Below are 18,422 nucleotides of genomic sequence, written 5' to 3' on the forward strand. Positions count from 1 at the left end.
GTCTGATTGAGAAGATAGCCATACATTCCCTAGGTTAGATTTTTTCATAATCCTAATTGGAATGAAAGAAGTAAAACTGGATGCTGTAACAAAAATGCTGGGGTGCTGAGTATTGTGCATGGTCAGGGAAGGCCTCTCTCAGAAGTTTTATTTGAACTTAATCTTTAATGATGAGAAGAGGCCAGCCTTGCAAAGAACTACTGAACAACAAGCACAAAGACTCTCAGCAAGGAGCGAACTTGTGTGTTTTAGAAAGAACAGCAGTGGGAATGGAGCACAACAGGAACAAAAGCGAGGTGAGAGAAAAGTTAGAGACATGCCCTTGAGTACTAGGCAGATTTATTTAATAGGGAAGCATATTTGTTTACATTTCAAGGTGGGATAAGAACCAGGACCATGGAAACGTCTCCAGGTTGCAAAGCTAGACATGGGGGGACAGCCGCCCCTCTTTTTCCTACATCAATGCCCAGATTGATGTGGTTGGTCCCTTTGTCTACAGTAAACTCTCTACATGTATCATGATGTGGAGTTTTCACTATATTGCCCTGGGGGTAAGAACCGGGGCAAAGGGTAGCTGGTGTGTCCTGTGTGTAAGTAAATAATAACACAGTCTGCTCTAGAACCCATATTTCGGCATCCGGGATAATACTATCAAATACAAATATTGTGTACTTAATACATAGTATGATCCACCTTTTTCTACTAGCATGCTGGCTGTGGTTCAGATAATGGATTAGGAGAAAAATGAAAGTGTGAAGTCAGTTAGAAAGCTGTAACAGTAGATCAGGCTTGTGTTATGGTGGTGGTAGTGGATGCGAAAATATTCAAGATCTATTTTGACTAAATTAGCAGATAGAATGAGCGAAAGAGAAGTCAAGGTTGATGCCCAGATTTTTGACTTGAGAAACTGGGTGGATGCAGGGTCAGTTTCAGAGAAGGAGAAGCCTGAAAGAGGGGCAGGTGGTGAGGGGCAGAATTAAAAGTGCAGTTTTCAATGTCATAAATGTCATCCAGCATCGCTGTCGGTGGCTGGCCTTTTCTGTGTTTGCCATTCATGCCAGAGAGATAATAGGTAGTTTTTCTTTGTGTTTATTTTTTTTAAATGATCTGAAGCTACAGTTCTGTCTCGTAGGGCCCTACTGAGTTCCCCTTGTCTTAAATCCTATTAAAATGCCTGGCCTATGTGACTCTACCCAAGTTAATCTGTGTTATCTTCTGGAGTCCATCCTCTCAAATCACTTTGAATACTTTTCTTCTTGCTGATCATTCTCCACTGAATTCCCATGCCCCCAGATTCAGAAAGTAATCTGATAAATAACTAAAAAAGATATTATTTGGGCCCATATATTTGTGATTTATTTTTGAATATTCAAAATACTCTGCTTTAGCCCAAGGAACGCAGTGATTTTTTATGCTACAATCTTAAAGATTCCTTTATATGGCTTTGTGTGTGTCTGTTTTGCTAAGCTGTAACCACGTTTCCAAGAACTTCTTTTGTTTTCAGGTCAGGGCTGGCCACCAGGAAACAAATGAACAAGATCTGCAAGGCAGAAAAGTGTCACCAGCTATCTTCAAGATTTGAAGGTGGGTGTGAAGCCAGGTGTGGTTGCAGGTTACCTAAGTTGTCACTGATCTGCTGGTTGACCATGTTGGCATGGGCTCCTTCAAGTCCTGGTAGATTCTCTTGCTTCCATTTCTCTGAATCCCTGGCTATGTATGTATACATTTCCTTGGTGAAAAGCATCAGTTTATCCTGCAAGTCATTTACATGAAGGCAATGAGAAACAAGTATAAGTTTCATTTTTTCTTTGCTCTACCCATTTAATAGGCATCTTTCCTTCTTGATGGTGAGCCCTGCTGACTTCAAGACCAATAACAGATGAAGAGGCCTTAGACTACTTAACACATTCTCATAATTGCATAGAATCTAAGCCCTATAATAAATCCCTGGTTTGGGCCAGGCACAGTGGCTCATGCCTGTAATCCCAGGACTTTGGGAGGCTGAGGGGGGGGTGGATCACCTGAGGTCAGGAGTTCGAGGCCAGCCTGACCAGCATAGAGAAACCCCATCTTTACTAAAAATACAAAAAATTAGCTGGACGTGGTGGCGCATGCCTGTAATCCCAGCCACTTGGGAGGCTGAGGCAGAATAGCTTGAACCTGGGAGGCAGAGGTTACGGTGAGCCAAGGGCGAGACTGAGTGAGACTCTGTCTCAAAAAAAAAAAAAAAAAAAAAATCTCTGGTTCTATATCACTCACTATGGTTCTACTTCCACAACAGAACTGTACCTGATACATATGCAGTGTGGTATCGCACAGCCAGAGTTTCCATAAAGTATCAAAGAGTATTAGTTTATTTTTTGACTACTATTTTGATTTATATTTTTATTATATCATATCTCTTTTACCTCTGTAGCAGGCTTAAAGCTTGTTATAGATTGAAATACTTGTAAAAGAGTATTTCTATCATTCTTTAGTATTCCTCAGACAATTACTGTGTCTGATTACTAAGAAACAAAAATGTTTATCTTTATAATTAAGTACACATACATTAATTTTGTTGTACGTTTTATTTGCTTTCAACATCAAATTTAGTTTATGTATGCACGCACAGCAGAAATTGTGTGCCATGTATGAATGTTTTTATAGTCCTTAAAAAATAATGGATGCAACATCTATGATAACCTGACACTTTAAATAATGTTTCATTGCTCATTTTAGTCAACAAATTTCCATTTAGCAGTTTATTGATATCTACAATATGTTCAGATCAATGAATTTCTAAGAGGGATTCAAAAGAAATATGACACAATTCCTTCTCTCGCAAAATTTATAATCTAATATTTACCTTTATAACTAAAAGAGAGAGATCTTGTGTGTGTGTGTGTGTGTGTGTGTGCCTTAGGGGAGAGAGGGTTGACTTGTAGTCCTCCCTCAGAGGTGCAGCTTCAAGTAATAACAGTCCATATTAGGGCAAAGTGGGTACTGTGGCAAACTGGAGAGCCACTTGCCCCTTCTAATGGCAGTAACAGCTCCTTAACTCCCACCAAAGGGGTTACCATTTAGGTCAAGTCTGTAGACGTTCTCTTGTTCAATGGATGCTGTAAATTGGACAGTTACATAAAAATTCCCATTTAAAAATATGCACGGAGGGGGCTGGGCACACTGGCTCACACCACTGTAATCCCAGCACTTTGGGAGTCTGAGGTGGGTGGATCACCTGAGGTCAGGAGTTCGAGTCCAGCCTAGTCAACACGGTGAAGCCCCGGCTCTACTAAAAATACAAAAATTAGCCAGGCACGGTGGCGCAAGCCTGTAGTCCCAGCTACTCGGGAGGCTGAGGCAGGAGAATCGCTTGAACCTGAGAAGCAGAAGTTGCAGTGAGCCGAGATTGCATCATTGCACTCCAGCCTGGACAACAAGAACAAAAAAAAAAAAAAAAAAAAAAAAGAAAAAAAAAAAAAAAAAAAAAAAAAAAAAAAATGCACGGAGAGAAAACAGCCTAGAGGCTGAATCCTGTTCAAAGGTAGTTATAACCCTAGTTTCTCCCAACATAAATATAAAGGTTATCTTGCTACTCTGGAAATAGCGAGAACCAGACCTAGCTATCTTCTTGAAAAAGAAAAACACACCTCTGCATCCTCTCAACTTAAAACGAAGGAAATAAGATAGTTAATTTATCAGTCAGCAACATTTGGGCATATTGCTATTATTTACTATTTTATTAAAATTAATAACGACAAATTTACTGTAAAAACAGAGCCTGCCTGGCACGTGGCACTGGATAAACGCTTTTTATTACTCTGCTTGTTGACGCTGTTACCCCTTCTCTAACCTTTTTTGGAGTAAAGGGGGTGAAATCGCAGCGAGACCCCAGGACTCCGAGTGCGCGCGCGTCAGGGGAGCTGACCCATGACAAACATGTGCAGAGCTCCAGCCCCGCACGCGGAGGCTGCGGGTTGACAGAAGCCTTGCCGCCCCCTGCCACCGAGCTCACCCAGCTGTCACTGCTGGAAGCCGCACCCCTGGGGAGGGCTGCAAACCCACTCTGCCCCCAGCGCAGAGGCGCGCCCCTTCTGCAGGCGGGTTCCCTCCCCCCGCCCCAGGGGGCGGAGCAGCGCCGCCAGCTCGCTTCCTCCGGCCCCGACGCCTGCCGCCGTCGGGGGAGGGAGCTTCGCGGCGTGCGAGCGGGTGGGCGGGCAGTCCGGTACGCGGGCCGCAGGGCAGGAGGGAGGCTGCGGGCAGGCGCGTGGAGGTAAGCTAGACCGCGGGGCCCGGGCGGGCGCGCCCAGTCCTGCCTCTCTCACTTCTCGAATCATAGGCTGCCTCACTCCTTTGTTTCTGGAAAAGATCTATCTGTACTAGCCCGAGGCGGAATTCACCCCGCCCGCACTCATCGAAATCGTTTGCTTATTCTGCGCGCCCCTGCGTGCTCGCCTGGGACGCGGGCGGAATCCTGACGCAGGCTGTCAGCCGCGGTGATGGGTGACACCGGGTGAGCAGCCGTCTGCGCCGCCGGGCCGCGCGGCGTTTGGCGCGCACCGCTGCCCCCTCGTGGCAGGAGCAAGCATCGCAGCAGCGCCGACACCACCGCCCACCTGCAGCACGGGGAGGTTCACTTCTGGGTGTTTTTTAAAGGGAGCTGGGATTAGGAGATATGGCTCCCAGGTTGATTACTAATGAATGAGAAGGGGTGTGGTCTGTGCATGTATGTTTGTGTGTGCGTGTATGCGTGAGGGAGAGAGAGAGAGAGAGAGAGTGTGTGTGTGTGTGTGTGTGTGTGTGTGAAAGAGAGAGAGAGAGAAGGAGGAGAACAACTGTAAGAGCATGTTTGTGGTGACAGGATAATGGAGAGGGGAGGAAGGAAGGGGAAAAATGAAAGAGATTAAAAAGCAAGAGAGGCAAAGTGACAGTGATGAGGGAAGAGAGTGACAGGGAAGGATGCAGAAAGAATGCAGGGAGCAACAGTTTGATGGGCAATGGGAGGGGACTTCTGCTTGAAAAAGAGGGGAAGATTTGACATCCGTGAGAGGTGAGGTTTCATTTTGGTGAAGTGAACCTTGTGAACATTTCAATATACCTCTCTCCTGCTGTACATCCCATTTTGTTTGGCAGCTGCTAGAAATGAGTTTCCATTTTACTGTCTTGTTTTAATATTCTCATGTCTCCCACATCACTAAGATCATTAAAGGCAGAAACAATTATGCCATGCATTCCCTGCATCTGACAGAACCCTCTGTGCACGCTGGTTTATTAACTCCAGCCTTGCCCCGCTGCCATCAGCTACATCTGCTTTTGTTATTCTGATCCACGTTTCATGAGCATGCACACACACACTCTCTCCCTCTCTCCACTGACCTCTGTGGGCTCACTTGTCCTTTGGGAAATAGACCAGTAGCTGCTCAGAATCCAAATGTATGTGACAAGCACTCTCAAAAAGGCTTCTGCCACCTACTCATCAACAAACAAGCAAAACAAAGCCCCAACGGCAACAAATAGCCAAAAAAATAGGTTCTTCTGAATCACATCTGTAACTCTTTCCCTAATCCTTTCACTTTCCCTAGAACAAAAGAAAGAGATTTTGCAGGGTCTGTGTTAGGCTATAGCTTGTTGTGGTGGCAAAAAGTTTAAAGGGATTTTCTATACCCCGTTCTTAGCTACTATTTTGCCAACATTACCCCCCACACAAGTGTGTGTGTGTGGGGTCACATTTAGAAAGCCTGGACAGGATGATGAAAATTGTTTTGGCAGAAGATAAATCATTGCATATGGGCGTAGGCAGTAATGCCCAAACTCATTTACCATAACAAATGGCTTCATGAAAATATTTTGGTCAGTACATCTTATTTTGGCATACTGAGAGGTGGTTGCCTATCTGTGTGATGGCATTGAAAGAATGGACATCTCGTGGGTCAGCATTGCTTAATTCATTCAGAGGGAGCTCTCCGAGAGTGGCCATCCTTGCTGTTTGACCTTCATACTGAGGCATACCCAGAGATTATTGAGGATAAAAATTCGGTTTCGGGATGAACCATTTTTTTGTAATTTTAGTAAATGGATTATGAAACACATAAGCAACAAGAAGAGAAAAATGCATTGGGACTTCAAAATACAAAACCTTTTTCTGACATGGTTATGCCAAATGAGGAGAGCTCTACCATTTTTGCTTCAATCAATTGTTGGGAAGTTCAAAAGAGATAATATAAGTGGACATACTTTGCAAACTCAGAGGATGCTCCCTGAAGCAAAGGCAAAACAGAGCCATCGAGAGAAAGGATGTTTGCCACAAGTGTTTCAGAACCAGTGAACTGCGTTATCTCCAAATCATTAAATAATTGTTTAATTATCCTCTCAACATGCCAACATTTATGTTTCACTTCCTTAGTTTCCTTTTTACTCCTTCATGGTATGTCTTTCTGCTTGAATCCATTTAGTATACTTGCTTAGGAACCTTCCCAGCAGAGGGTTTCAGCCAAGGAACCCCTACTCTTAGCTGGGGTTCACTGAAGCTGTGGCCAAGTTGAGTCTACAATAGTAGTCAATGAGTGCTGCTCATTTCCCTGCTCACCTGCTCGGCTGCTGTGCCATAAAGGGAGCTCATCACAAAGAATTTGTATATATCTATATATCTCTGTCTATATATCTACATCTATATATATATGCATATATCTATGAATCTAGGATTTTTTTTTTTTTGAGATAGAGTTTCGCTCTTGTTACCCAGGCTGGAGTGCAATGGTGTGATCTCAGCTCACCGCAACCTCCGCCTCCTGGGTTCAAGCGATTCTCCTGCCTCAGCCTCCTGAGTAGCTGGGATTACAGGCACGTGCCACCATGCCCAGCTAATTTTTGTATTTTTAGTAGAGACAGGGTTTCACCATGTTGACCAGGATGGTCTCGATCTCTTGACCTCGTGATCCACCCGCCTCGGCCTCCCAAAGTGCTGGGATTACAGGCATGAACCACTGCTCCCGGNTTTTTAGTAGAGACAGGGTTTCACCATGTTGACCAGGATGGTCTCGATCTCTTGACCTCGTGATCCACCCGCCTCGGCCTCCCAAAGTGCTGGGATTACAGGCGTGAGCCACCATGCCCGGCGAATCTAGGATTTTATGGGATGGAGATGGGAATTGCATTTTCTATTGGTAGTAGAAATGCAGTGATTATATATATATAATTATATACATATAATATACATATTGTATATAAATATACATATGTATATATATACATATAATATACATTATACATTATATGTATAATTATACATATATGTGTATATATACATATATGTATATATATACATGTCTATATACATATACACATTATACATTATATGTATAATTATATACATTTAATATACATATTGTATATAAATATACATATGTATATAAATATATACATATTATATATATTATATATGTATTATATAATATATACATATATATAATCACTGCATTTCTACTATTATATATATTTTATATAATTATATATAATTAAAAATATATATTTTATATTTTATATAATTATAACATTTTTATATTTTATATAATTATATATAATATATAATTATATATTTTATGTATAATCACTGCATTTCTACTATCAACAGAAAATAATATTCTAATCATATATATAATCTATATATATGATTATATATATATAATCACTGCATTTCTACTATCAGTAGAAAATGCAGTTCCCATCCCATATATATATTATATATATATGTCACACACAGACACACACACATATATATGTATACTGTGTATATACACACACACATATATCCATATATGTATATAAAATCTCACAGTACATATATTCCCCCACCCTGACATACACCTACCACTGTTTCTTATCCCTACACACAAAATTTGTTACTTTATGAGACTCAGTGGTTTGCTTTCATATTTGGAGTGAGAGTACAATACATGTCTCGATGGTAACTATCACCCTAGTTTGAAAAGTGTGAACATTTAACAAAACCTCACATAGAACAGTGAACTTACTCTTTGAATTAGTTTGCTAGGGCTACCACAACAAAATGCCACAGCACGGGTGGCTTAAACAACAGAAATTTATTCCTCACAGTCCTGCCTGGAGGCTGGAAGTCTAACATTAAGATGTCAGCAGGTTCATTTTCTCCTGAGGGCTCTCTCCCTGGCTTGCAGATGGCCACCTTCTCCTGGTGTCCTCAGATGGCCTTTCCCTTGTGCATGCACATTCCTGTGCTTTCTCTTCTCGTAAGGACACCAAGCAGAGTGGATTAGGAACCACTCTTACTGATTCATTCAACCTTAATTCCCTCTTTAAGACCCTCTCTCCAAATAACAGTCATAGATTTTCTAAGGTACTAAGGGTTAGGGTTTTGACATACAAATCTGGGGGGACATAATTTAGTCCATAGAGTCCTCCAGCTATTCACATGGGCTACTGAGAGTAGTCGTCCAGGTTCCACAGGGATAGAGAAGTCTGTATCAGAAACAACACTCATATTAGACCCAGAAGTCCCGGAGATTGGGTGCTGGAGTCTCATTATTTAGCTGGCTGTGTGATCTTGAGTCAAACAGTTAATTTCCTGAGGCTCAGTTGCCTTGCCTATGAAAGATAAGCTGTCAGTGTTTTGCCATTATTATTATTAATATTATTATTACATGTAATTATTCGTATTTGGTTGCCTAAGGTACCTATGTGAAGAAGTTCTGTGAAATGCTATGTACTGCTTCATTGCATAGTATTTTCATAGCTAATCCTCTGACTGGCCACTTTTCTTTGTGTTTGAGAGATAATGTAGTGTTTAAGAGCAATGTCTGTGAAGGCAGACAGGCCTGAGTTGGAATTTCAGTCCATTGACTTCTTGTCTTCGTCAGTTTTGTTAATGAACAGTCATTTTTTGGCTTATGGCTGTGAAGGCTGGGAAATCCAAAACTGAGGGGCTGCACCTAGCAAGGGCCCCCTTGTTACCTTGTCCTCCTCCTTTTATGACCAACCCACTCCCATGAAAACGGTAGTAATCCATTCACCCTCATGCCCCACCTCCCAACACTGTTACTTTGGGGATCAAGTTTCCAACACATGCCTTTGGGGGAACAGATTCGAACTGCAGCACTTCCTTTGTGTAATTATTTAATTTTAAAAGATCCAGTTTTCTTTTATGTAAAATAGTGCAAATAATATAAACAACCACACAAAATTCATATGAAGATTAAGGGAAATAAATATGAGGGCTTGAAAATAGTTTATTGTCCTCATTAATTTATTTATGTAAACTCTTTTCCTTTCCTCCTTCCACACCACCGTAACCATCCACTGGAGTTCGGTTCTATTCCTGACTTGAGTTTTGTAAATAATCTTTGTGGTATTCTTTTGTGCCAATGACAGCAATTTATTCTTCAGTTGATCTTTTTGCCTCTTTTTTTTCCCCCCAACCAGTTTTCAGTGGTTGTGAAGCTCTGGCCTTCTGTGAAGACAGAAAAAGCATCCATGTACTTTCCTTTGCAGATCTATCATCTCCTTTCCATTAAAGCAATCCCTTGGTATACCACATACTCCGGTCTTAGTCATTTCTTTCAATATGCAACGCTGACTTGTTGGCATGACTTCATCTCACTTACACATTTTCAAACACGTTCTTCTCAACCTGCAGTTTGAGTAAGCTGATAGAGATGAGGATAAAAATGGTATTTAACTTCAATCACCATAGTGCCCCAGCACCTAGCGCAGTGCCAGCCAAATAATAAGAACCCACAGATATTTGGGTAATGAATGAGTAAATGGGCTGTATGTAACACTAAACCCATTTTGTTTTTTAGTGACAGTTACTAACTGGGGATAATTCCAGAGGGAATAATGATAGAGGACAGTGTGGAGCCTACAGTCAAGGAAATACTGAGATGGAGGTGTGTGTCTGTGTGTGCGTGCGCGCATACCTGTGTGTGTGTGTGTGTGTGTGTGTGTGCATGCGTGTGTGTGTCTGTGAGAGAGAGAGAGAGAGACAGAGAGATGTGTCGAGAGAGTAGCGGGAAGTACAGTTCAGAATCAAATAGCTTTAAGGAAGAGGAGGGATTGGGACATCACCCATGGTGAAGGGTTCTGAGAAGCTGACCTTGTCATTCGTAGAGGTTGTTCAGAGCCCCATGTTTTAGTGACCCCAGTTCCACCTAGACCCATCTCTAGGCATAATGTGTGTGGCAAAATGGCAGGACAACGAAAGGGCCATTAAAGTACTTTATTTGTATCATTAAAAGATTGACATAAATCTTTGTTAAATATTTGCCTTCCTAGCCAGACATAAGCTTCATAAAGAGAGGAGCTGGCTCTCAGGGAGCACGTGGAGTGGCATGGTGCCTGGCCCCCAGCAGTTTCTTCATGAAGATTTCAAAATGAGCCAATGAATGAATGCATTGCCCAGGCATCTGTGTATTCACACCTCTCCAGGGTCCTTTCCAGGATTCACACTGAAAAATGTGTTAATTATTGTGAAGCAACCTTGTATCAGTAGCCGGCACACACTTCCTGATGACCCTCCCTTTCCAAGTTGAGTTTTGCATCATGTCAACAGGTGGCAGTTTTCCATCATCAAATTGTTTGTCCAGGGTTATCATCATTACTTTCTTTTCTTCTCCTCACTGCAACACACATGCTCACCTCAAATTAGTTCCATTGTTACTTAGGTAATAATATTTTAGGTTGTATTTACTTCAAAAAGAATGATAGATTTAGCAAATGTTATAGATATGGGAGGTTTTAAGTGGGACTAAATGCAGCAATTAATGCCAATGAGTCTGCTGTTAGCATGTAATATTCTTGGTGTTATAATCATGCATCACTGAATGTGAAGCCTCAGTTTGTGCAACAGATGCTGATCTTAATGGCTACATTCTCCTCCCATGAATAAGTTAGCTTTAGTTAAATGTACCATTAAGAATAACCATTTAAAATGTTAATGAAAACAGTGATTGTAACCACCAAGATTTTTTTTAACTTCTGGCTCTATTATTTTTTTTTCAAAAGGACTTTAGGACTTTAAGAAGATGAGAAACTTATTGCCTATGAATGTTGTTTTAAACAGGGAAAGCCAATGCGTTTCCGTTCACAGCAGCCCTGAGGTTGCATGCCTATATTGTTAACACTAATAGTACTTGGAGACTAACTCTTCTTTATTCTTATTTTTCATTTCTTTTAAATATGCATTTAGGATGTAAGATAAAATTTGGTAGGTAGGATCCTTGGCAGTCCAACGAGTTGGTAAACAAATATTTTGTCTTCCTGAAAGTATCATTATACCATCGCAAATTAAGACTGAAAAGGGAAAAAATACCAGAATGTTTATTTAAGAATAAATATTTTATCTTTTCAGAACAAGAATAGGAAGTCTGGTTTAGGCTTTATCACTGGGAAATGGAGTTTGTGGAACAAAGAAGTAACAGATGCATAGCAAGAGCTCTGTGCCCTTCCATGTGGTGTCACTGGTTATACCCTGAGACAGATTCCCCAAGTCTTAGAACATGGATATGCAGTGAGAGTGAGGTTTAGATAGATAAGACTTTGCGTCTTGGGAGTGCCATGTGTATTGAATGTGTATGGTCCATGCCTCACCTTGACTCACTTACTTCTTGGCTGGGCTACATGACTCATCAGGCCTGGTTAAATTGGTTCAGGGCAATATAGCTGATGGGGAAAGGCTAAGTGAAGAGGCTGACTAGATCTTGGGAGCATATTTATAAAGAACTTTTTCAAATGTACAGCTCAACTCTCTTATACCTAGGAAGTATCTTCATCTGGAAGGCATTCTCAGTTTTTTCCCTGGTGAGTTATCTTGATTCTGGGAGTTTTATTTGTTTGTTTTGTTTTTCTTTGAGAATTGGCCCAAATATTAATTTACCTGGGTAAATCAGTGCTACTTGGAGGCTCCCTAATCTCATGATTATTAGTATAGAGCCTGTTTTCCATGTTTGTGTAACAATTTTCTTTTTAGCAGGTGAGGGAGAGATACATTTTTTGTTTCATAGATTTGGTTTCAGGTATCTTCTACAGCTATGGGGAGGTTACAGTGATTGATGATAGAAAAGAATTTCAGGTGTAGTGGTTAGTGTAATTGGTTGAACTGAATACAACTTAATGCTATATTGACAAATATTTGCAAAACCCTTTTCTTCAGAATCACAGACTCACTTTTGTTTGAGCTCTCACATGCTGTTTTAGGCATACTTTAAAATAGATGGATGTAAATGGAGTATAAAATGGAAATACAGTAGAAATAATTTCTTCTGAGGCACTAAAGATGGTAAAGTCTCAAGGTGGTGTTGACTTTTGCAATCCTGAAGCGTCTGTGGCTTAAGAGAAATAAAATCTCAGGCTCATCAAAAACTTAGAGACACCAACTAATTTTTTTTGTAAGATTGGTAATATAAAGTATGTAATAAAGACTGACTGGCTTTTGTCCCCAGGTCTTGGGAGATAAGCTTTAATTCCTTGGAATTTTCCAAGTAAAAGTTCTTTTTTTGTTGTTGTTGTTATTCATGTTGAGCCCCTTGGACCACACCTAATAGTGTATACTAATAAGATGACTCAGCGTGGGCCTCTAGATAGTTTATACTAACTAGGTGACTTAGGATGGGAGCTACACATATTAGAAAGATTACCCATGTAATTCAGTATTGGGGCATTGAATCGGGTGATATCAGACTGACCTCTGGGCAGGGGACGGGGGCTTGGACATTCAATCAATCATGCCTAGGTAATGAAATCTAGAAACAAAAACAAAAAACCTAGATGCTCAGTTGTTGATACTCTGTTTGTTGTCACATATCAATGTGCTAGAAAGTTAGTACTTCTTCAGTCCACGGGAAGAGGACAATGGAAGCTCCTCCATACTTGTATGAGACTCTCTCACACCTTACCCTATGTTTCTTTCCCTTTGACTGGTTCTGATTTGTATTCTTTGCTATAATGAGATTGAAATCCTAAGTAAAATTCTCTGAGTTCCATGAGTCATTCTAGAAAATTATTGAACCTAAAGGGTAGTCAGAACCCTGGATTTGTAGTCAGCTGATCAGAGATGAGAGTGGTTGAGGATCCCAGCCCTGCAGCTGGTGTTAGAAGTGAGAATAGTCTTGTCTGAGGACTGTGTCTTTAACCATGAGTTTGAAAAAGAGTTTGCTCTTGACCTTTAGCCTTGACATTGAAAAAGTGTTTGCTCTTGACCTGTGTCTTTAACCTTGAGTTTGCTCTTCATTGCAGAAGAGCATTTTCAGAGTTTTTTTTTTTTTTTTTAAATATATAAAATTCAAAATGTGAAGAGACTGGGCCCTTAATCTGTTTCTTTGAGCCCGAGAAGTCCAGGGATTTTGGTTCTGTTTGAGATCCTTTTCCCACTATTGAAGCTGATCATGAGTGCTCATTCCCCCATTCCATCCCCTAGCCACCCCAACTTGGGATTAATTCTTATGGAGGTGTTTCAAAGCCAATCTGACTCCTAAGAGTAGAACTTCAGATGCTCCCAGTTACTTCAGCTGTATGATTAGCCAACCTCACCTCATTGGACTATAGATTGCTATTTCTTATTTTCTTTCTGTGTGCCCTGTGTAATGCAATAGGAGTCCTATAGAGATTCTGGAAACATTTCATGAAGATAATAGCTCTCAGCAGTAATAGAAAACAAACTGCATTTTTGTAAGTAGAAATAACAAGAGGCTGTAGAAGTTACCTTAGTTCCTTCTACTGCTATGAGGTAGCATCTCATTAAAACTAACCCTTAAAGATAAGCACTACTATGGAGACTTCAAAGAAAGGGTATATTTTCTAATGTTTTTTGTATCATAACCCAAGGTCGCACTCAAGTCTAACATCATAAATATCTAAATGCTTTACTTAGAGCGTTTCAGTGATAATTTGCACTTATTTCTTTTGGTCCCTTCAGGGAGAAAAAGAAAAAAAAAAAACACGTTCACGGAATCTCTTTGCTTAAGTGAAGAAAATTATCATAAATTCCACATTCCTTTCTGTGACAGAAGAAGCATTGTTAGAACGGTTTCAAGTGATTCTTCAGTATTTTTTCTGCCCTTCCCTTACATGATATTCATTATGATTGGCTTCATTTTCTATCTTATTCATGAAAATCTCCAAGAAGCAGTGCAGTCAACCACAAGATCACTGACTCAGGTCAATGAAGACACATCTCCTTTTCACATTTATTTCATTTTGTTTTAAGATCACAGAAGAGCAGAGCATTCATACGTGTAAAGTAACAGAAGAGAGAAACGGAATTTAAATACATTTTAAAAGAAAAGAAAAAAAGCTTTTTTTAATTTTAATTTTTTTTTTACACACACTGCGCTTTTTATTTCCTTCACAGAGCTAGTACCCAGAGAAAAAAATCCACCCAATAAAGAAAAATAAAAACCTTGAACAACAAAAACCCCAAACAAAAAATGGCCATGTGTTTGTATCTTTAAGGGAAGATCAGTTCATGTCTACAGGGCTGAAAAAAAGGAATATATTTATATATATATATATATTTATATGTATATAACACTGTTAATAAGGAGAATTCTAACCAAGAGCAGGATTTATACACCCTTCAGTAGAGCAGTGATAAGGAAGGGGTGGAGCTTTGGGAGATGAAGTTGGAAGTTGTTCTCCTTTGCTTCTCTCCCCCTGAATTTCTTCCCTTTAACCTCCTTCCTCCAAGTAAATACTTAGGGAGCAGAACTTGGCCACAGTTCACCAGGATGAACAATTTCCATTCTCTGGTGAAGAGCAAAGACTTAAGGAAGTGGGTTCAAAAGAGGCTTCTGGTAGCTTGGGATTGCTGCAGTGTGCCATGAAGCTAGGACTTCCATGGGTTTTCTTCAGTTGCAAGAAGCAGATTTGTACTGTACCTGGCTTTACATAGGGAGGGCTTGTGCAGAGAAGAACGTGGCTGTAGAAGGAGATCCAGGAGCATTGCCCAAAAAGAGGTACCCATGAAATAGCCATGAAAATGGGGAGTTGTCCTATGGACAGGTCATTCTCCCACTTAGAGAGAGCTTCATAGGTACTCTAAGCATGTCATATATCCTTACCTACACAGAGTGATATGCTTGCTGGGAAGTTATGATTGGACCCTACTCTTCAGTGTCTGGAAACTCCAATGCCTTCTGTTCTTTCAGGCAATAAAGTCAAAGGATAATTTGGACAGATGCTAACCTGAGCCTCTAGGACAGCTTGGGACAAGAGGGTCTATGCTCAATGCATCTAGAACATGGCACAAGCAAATAATTCCTTATTAATTGCTCGAGAAATCATCCTTTCTGCTCACCCTCTTCTCAGAGAACCTAACTTTCACATTTGATGTTGGCTTTCACAAAAACTCATACTGTCTTCAACTCTGTAATCTCCTAAATTTTGTTTATTTTTGTTTTATTTTCAGCTTGTCTTTTTAAAATAGAATTGACTTGTACTTTATGAAAACGATACTTGTTTTCTCTCCATTTATTTGCTTTATTTCATAGCCTATAATTCAGGCTTTGGGAAACTTATCCCATGATAAATTCCTTTCAAAACAAAATATATTGTCTTGCCCGTTTCTCACAGATTGGCCTTGGAACCTGCCTGGGACCACATGCTTACCGCTATCAGCACAAGCAAAGAGTTTCCAAGGACACATGTTTACTGTAATGAGGTACTTGGCCCAGGATGAGAGAAAACTAATGTTTCTTTTCTTATGCACAACGTCCTCATTTGTTACATGCATAATACCCAGTCTGGCTATTTTCCTTCCTATGAAAGGTTAGTAGAATATAATTCCACATTTAGGTTCTGTAATATTATAAACAAGGAAACAAACCCAGCTATGTCAATGTCCTTAGTCTAATCTGAATATGTCCCCTCTCTACACTGATAAAACATTTTGATCAGAAGAGATTTGCAGACCCAGTCCAGAGTCCCTGTATTCTAGCAGTTTTGGCTTTAGAAATGACAATGATAGAATGGTAGTTCTAAGAAGTGTTGAGAATACAGAGACCAAACTAGAGATAACAAACAGCTGCTGTTTAAAAACCAGTGCTGAGCACAGCACTAAGTGGTATTAAATTCTTATTCAGAATAAAGGTTAGAGTTGAAAGGGATTTTAGAGATGTTACCTGAATCCTTCACTTTCAGAATGAGAAAACCAAGACTCAGGAAGGTAAAATGGCTTGCCAATGTCTCACAGCTTTGTTTGTGTCCAAAGCTGGGGTTAGAACCCAATTCTCCTGAATCCCAATTTGATCCACCTTCTACTTCACTTTAAAGTTGTCATTTATCTTATATGATGAGGAAACAGTGCCAAGAAGACAGTTGGGAGTCTGTTGTACAGACACATGAGCCCTTGAAACTCCTTCTTCTCTGTTTTATTTCTTTTTCTGTTTATTCTCTTAGGTACATTCGTGCATTTAAAATCTGAAGTTAATTTGACCTAAAATTTGTATGAGTCTTTGGAGAAAGTTTGTTTCCTGAAATCATCTCCTTGATGATTTTTTTAATGTACAAGTTGTTCATATTGTATATGTCATTCTGTTACACATGTCAGGCACTTCAAAAAGACTCCAAAAGAACATGCCTGAGAGAGATAACTCCCAATTAAAATGATTCAGTCCCTCACTTGCAACATTCAGGATAACTGTGTGGAAACATTAGGCTACCAGACAAAGCAAAGGTAGTTATTTCCTAGAGTGACTCAGTAAGATATTTCTCAAGGAGATAACAGTTTTTATATTGCACAATTTCTTAGACTCTAGATGACAAAGAAGCTTTCTCACGGCTTTTGTTGAATGAATAATCCAAACCGAGTAATATTTTGCTCATCAAGATTTAGGTCACTTCCCTGGAAGCTATTTAAATAAGACATCTTAGATGGTGAGAAAGAAGGAACAAGAAGATACCTGGGAGTGGATACAGCAGACACACAGCCCTGAAAACCCTACCCTCTCTCTTTCCTTTTACTTCCTTTGCTTTGGGGTCAGTGAGGCAACTACAGCAATAGTTGGGATGATCTCCACTTAGACCCTGAAAGACCAGAGAGGTGACTTGAGCAGAATATAAACCTTTAACTGCCCATGTGGGTCTGCTTCCTTTGGCTGAGCCAACCTCCCATTTGGAGCTTTAGTCATAATTCTTCCCATTCTGAACTGTGAAATGTTTTGGTTTTTATTTATTTTTATTTGATTTTTTTTTCTTTAAGAATCATAGGTTTAGCAGTAGTTGGGCACTGCATGAAAAATGAAGTTTACATAGTTTATATTATGTACATAAACTAGTGATTTACATTGATTTACACATGATTGGTGCCTAATTTATTAATCAGCACGCAGTATGTAAATGTGCTGAAAAGAAATCAAGGTTTTAAAATAAGTTTTCCATAATATTCATAAATATTTTCGCTGGTGTAAATGTGAAACCTAAACCCAATGTTAACAGCGGCTTCCTTGCCAAGAGAAAAGTGACGTATATTGCTGGGTGAAAACAAATTCTTTACTAAATTTCAGTTGGCTACATTTGAACAGCATAGCTACATGCAAATCAGAATAGTTTACTTCTTTTCTGCTAGTATGCACATAAATGTAAACTCCATTTTGCATTTAGTGAGATGTTTACAGATATTATGCCAACCATGATGGAAAATTTACATCACTGAGGCAAATGCAGTCTTTGGAGAAGAAATATTCTAAACATTTAAGCAAGAAGGAGGATTTCTAAACTGTATTTTTGTTTCTTAAATCAGGGTCTTATCTCACCATTTTTGTGGTATGTTTCACATTTGTCTTTAAAATATTAATAGTTTACGTAGGTCAGATACAGCATTGTACTTATATTTGTCTTAAAAAATGATAGTTATTAGTAACCAAGACTAAATGCAGGCTCAAGGTTTATGAGGATGAAAAGAAAACTGAGCACATGGTTAATTCCATTAAATGCAGTCTATAAGCAAATTTATTTTAAGTAAATAATTACCAAATGGAAAAAGTGGGGTTCTACGTTTTTCTATATGACCATAGATCTTTTTTCTAAACAACCAAATTCAGTACTTTTGTTCCTTTTAAGTTCAAAACATTATTCTTAATTTGTCTTATAATACATACATTATTGTAAATATAGCATCTATAAAGATAAGATAAAACAAAAATACACACACATATATATTATTGTTTTTCACAAATAATTCAAGCCCTGCAAAGAACAAAATGAAAAATCCAGGGAGACTAGCCAATAGAAACAGTGAAACCACAACCAACTCAGGGATGGAATCTGAGACTCTGGAGGATGCAAGAAGCTCACAACTTGGTAAAGTAATAAACAGTTTCACGCTGAGGAGTTTAGCTTTTATGTGCAAAGGAGGTAAGTCCATTTTTGGAGGAGAAACAGATTTTTGTTTCGGTCCTCCAAGAACGTGAAAATCA

The sequence above is a fragment of the Cebus imitator genome, unplaced genomic scaffold (genome assembly GCF_001604975.1).
Source record: "Cebus imitator isolate Cc_AM_T3 unplaced genomic scaffold, Cebus_imitator-1.0 Scaffold157, whole genome shotgun sequence".
Classification (NCBI taxonomy): domain Eukaryota; kingdom Metazoa; phylum Chordata; class Mammalia; order Primates; family Cebidae; genus Cebus; species Cebus imitator.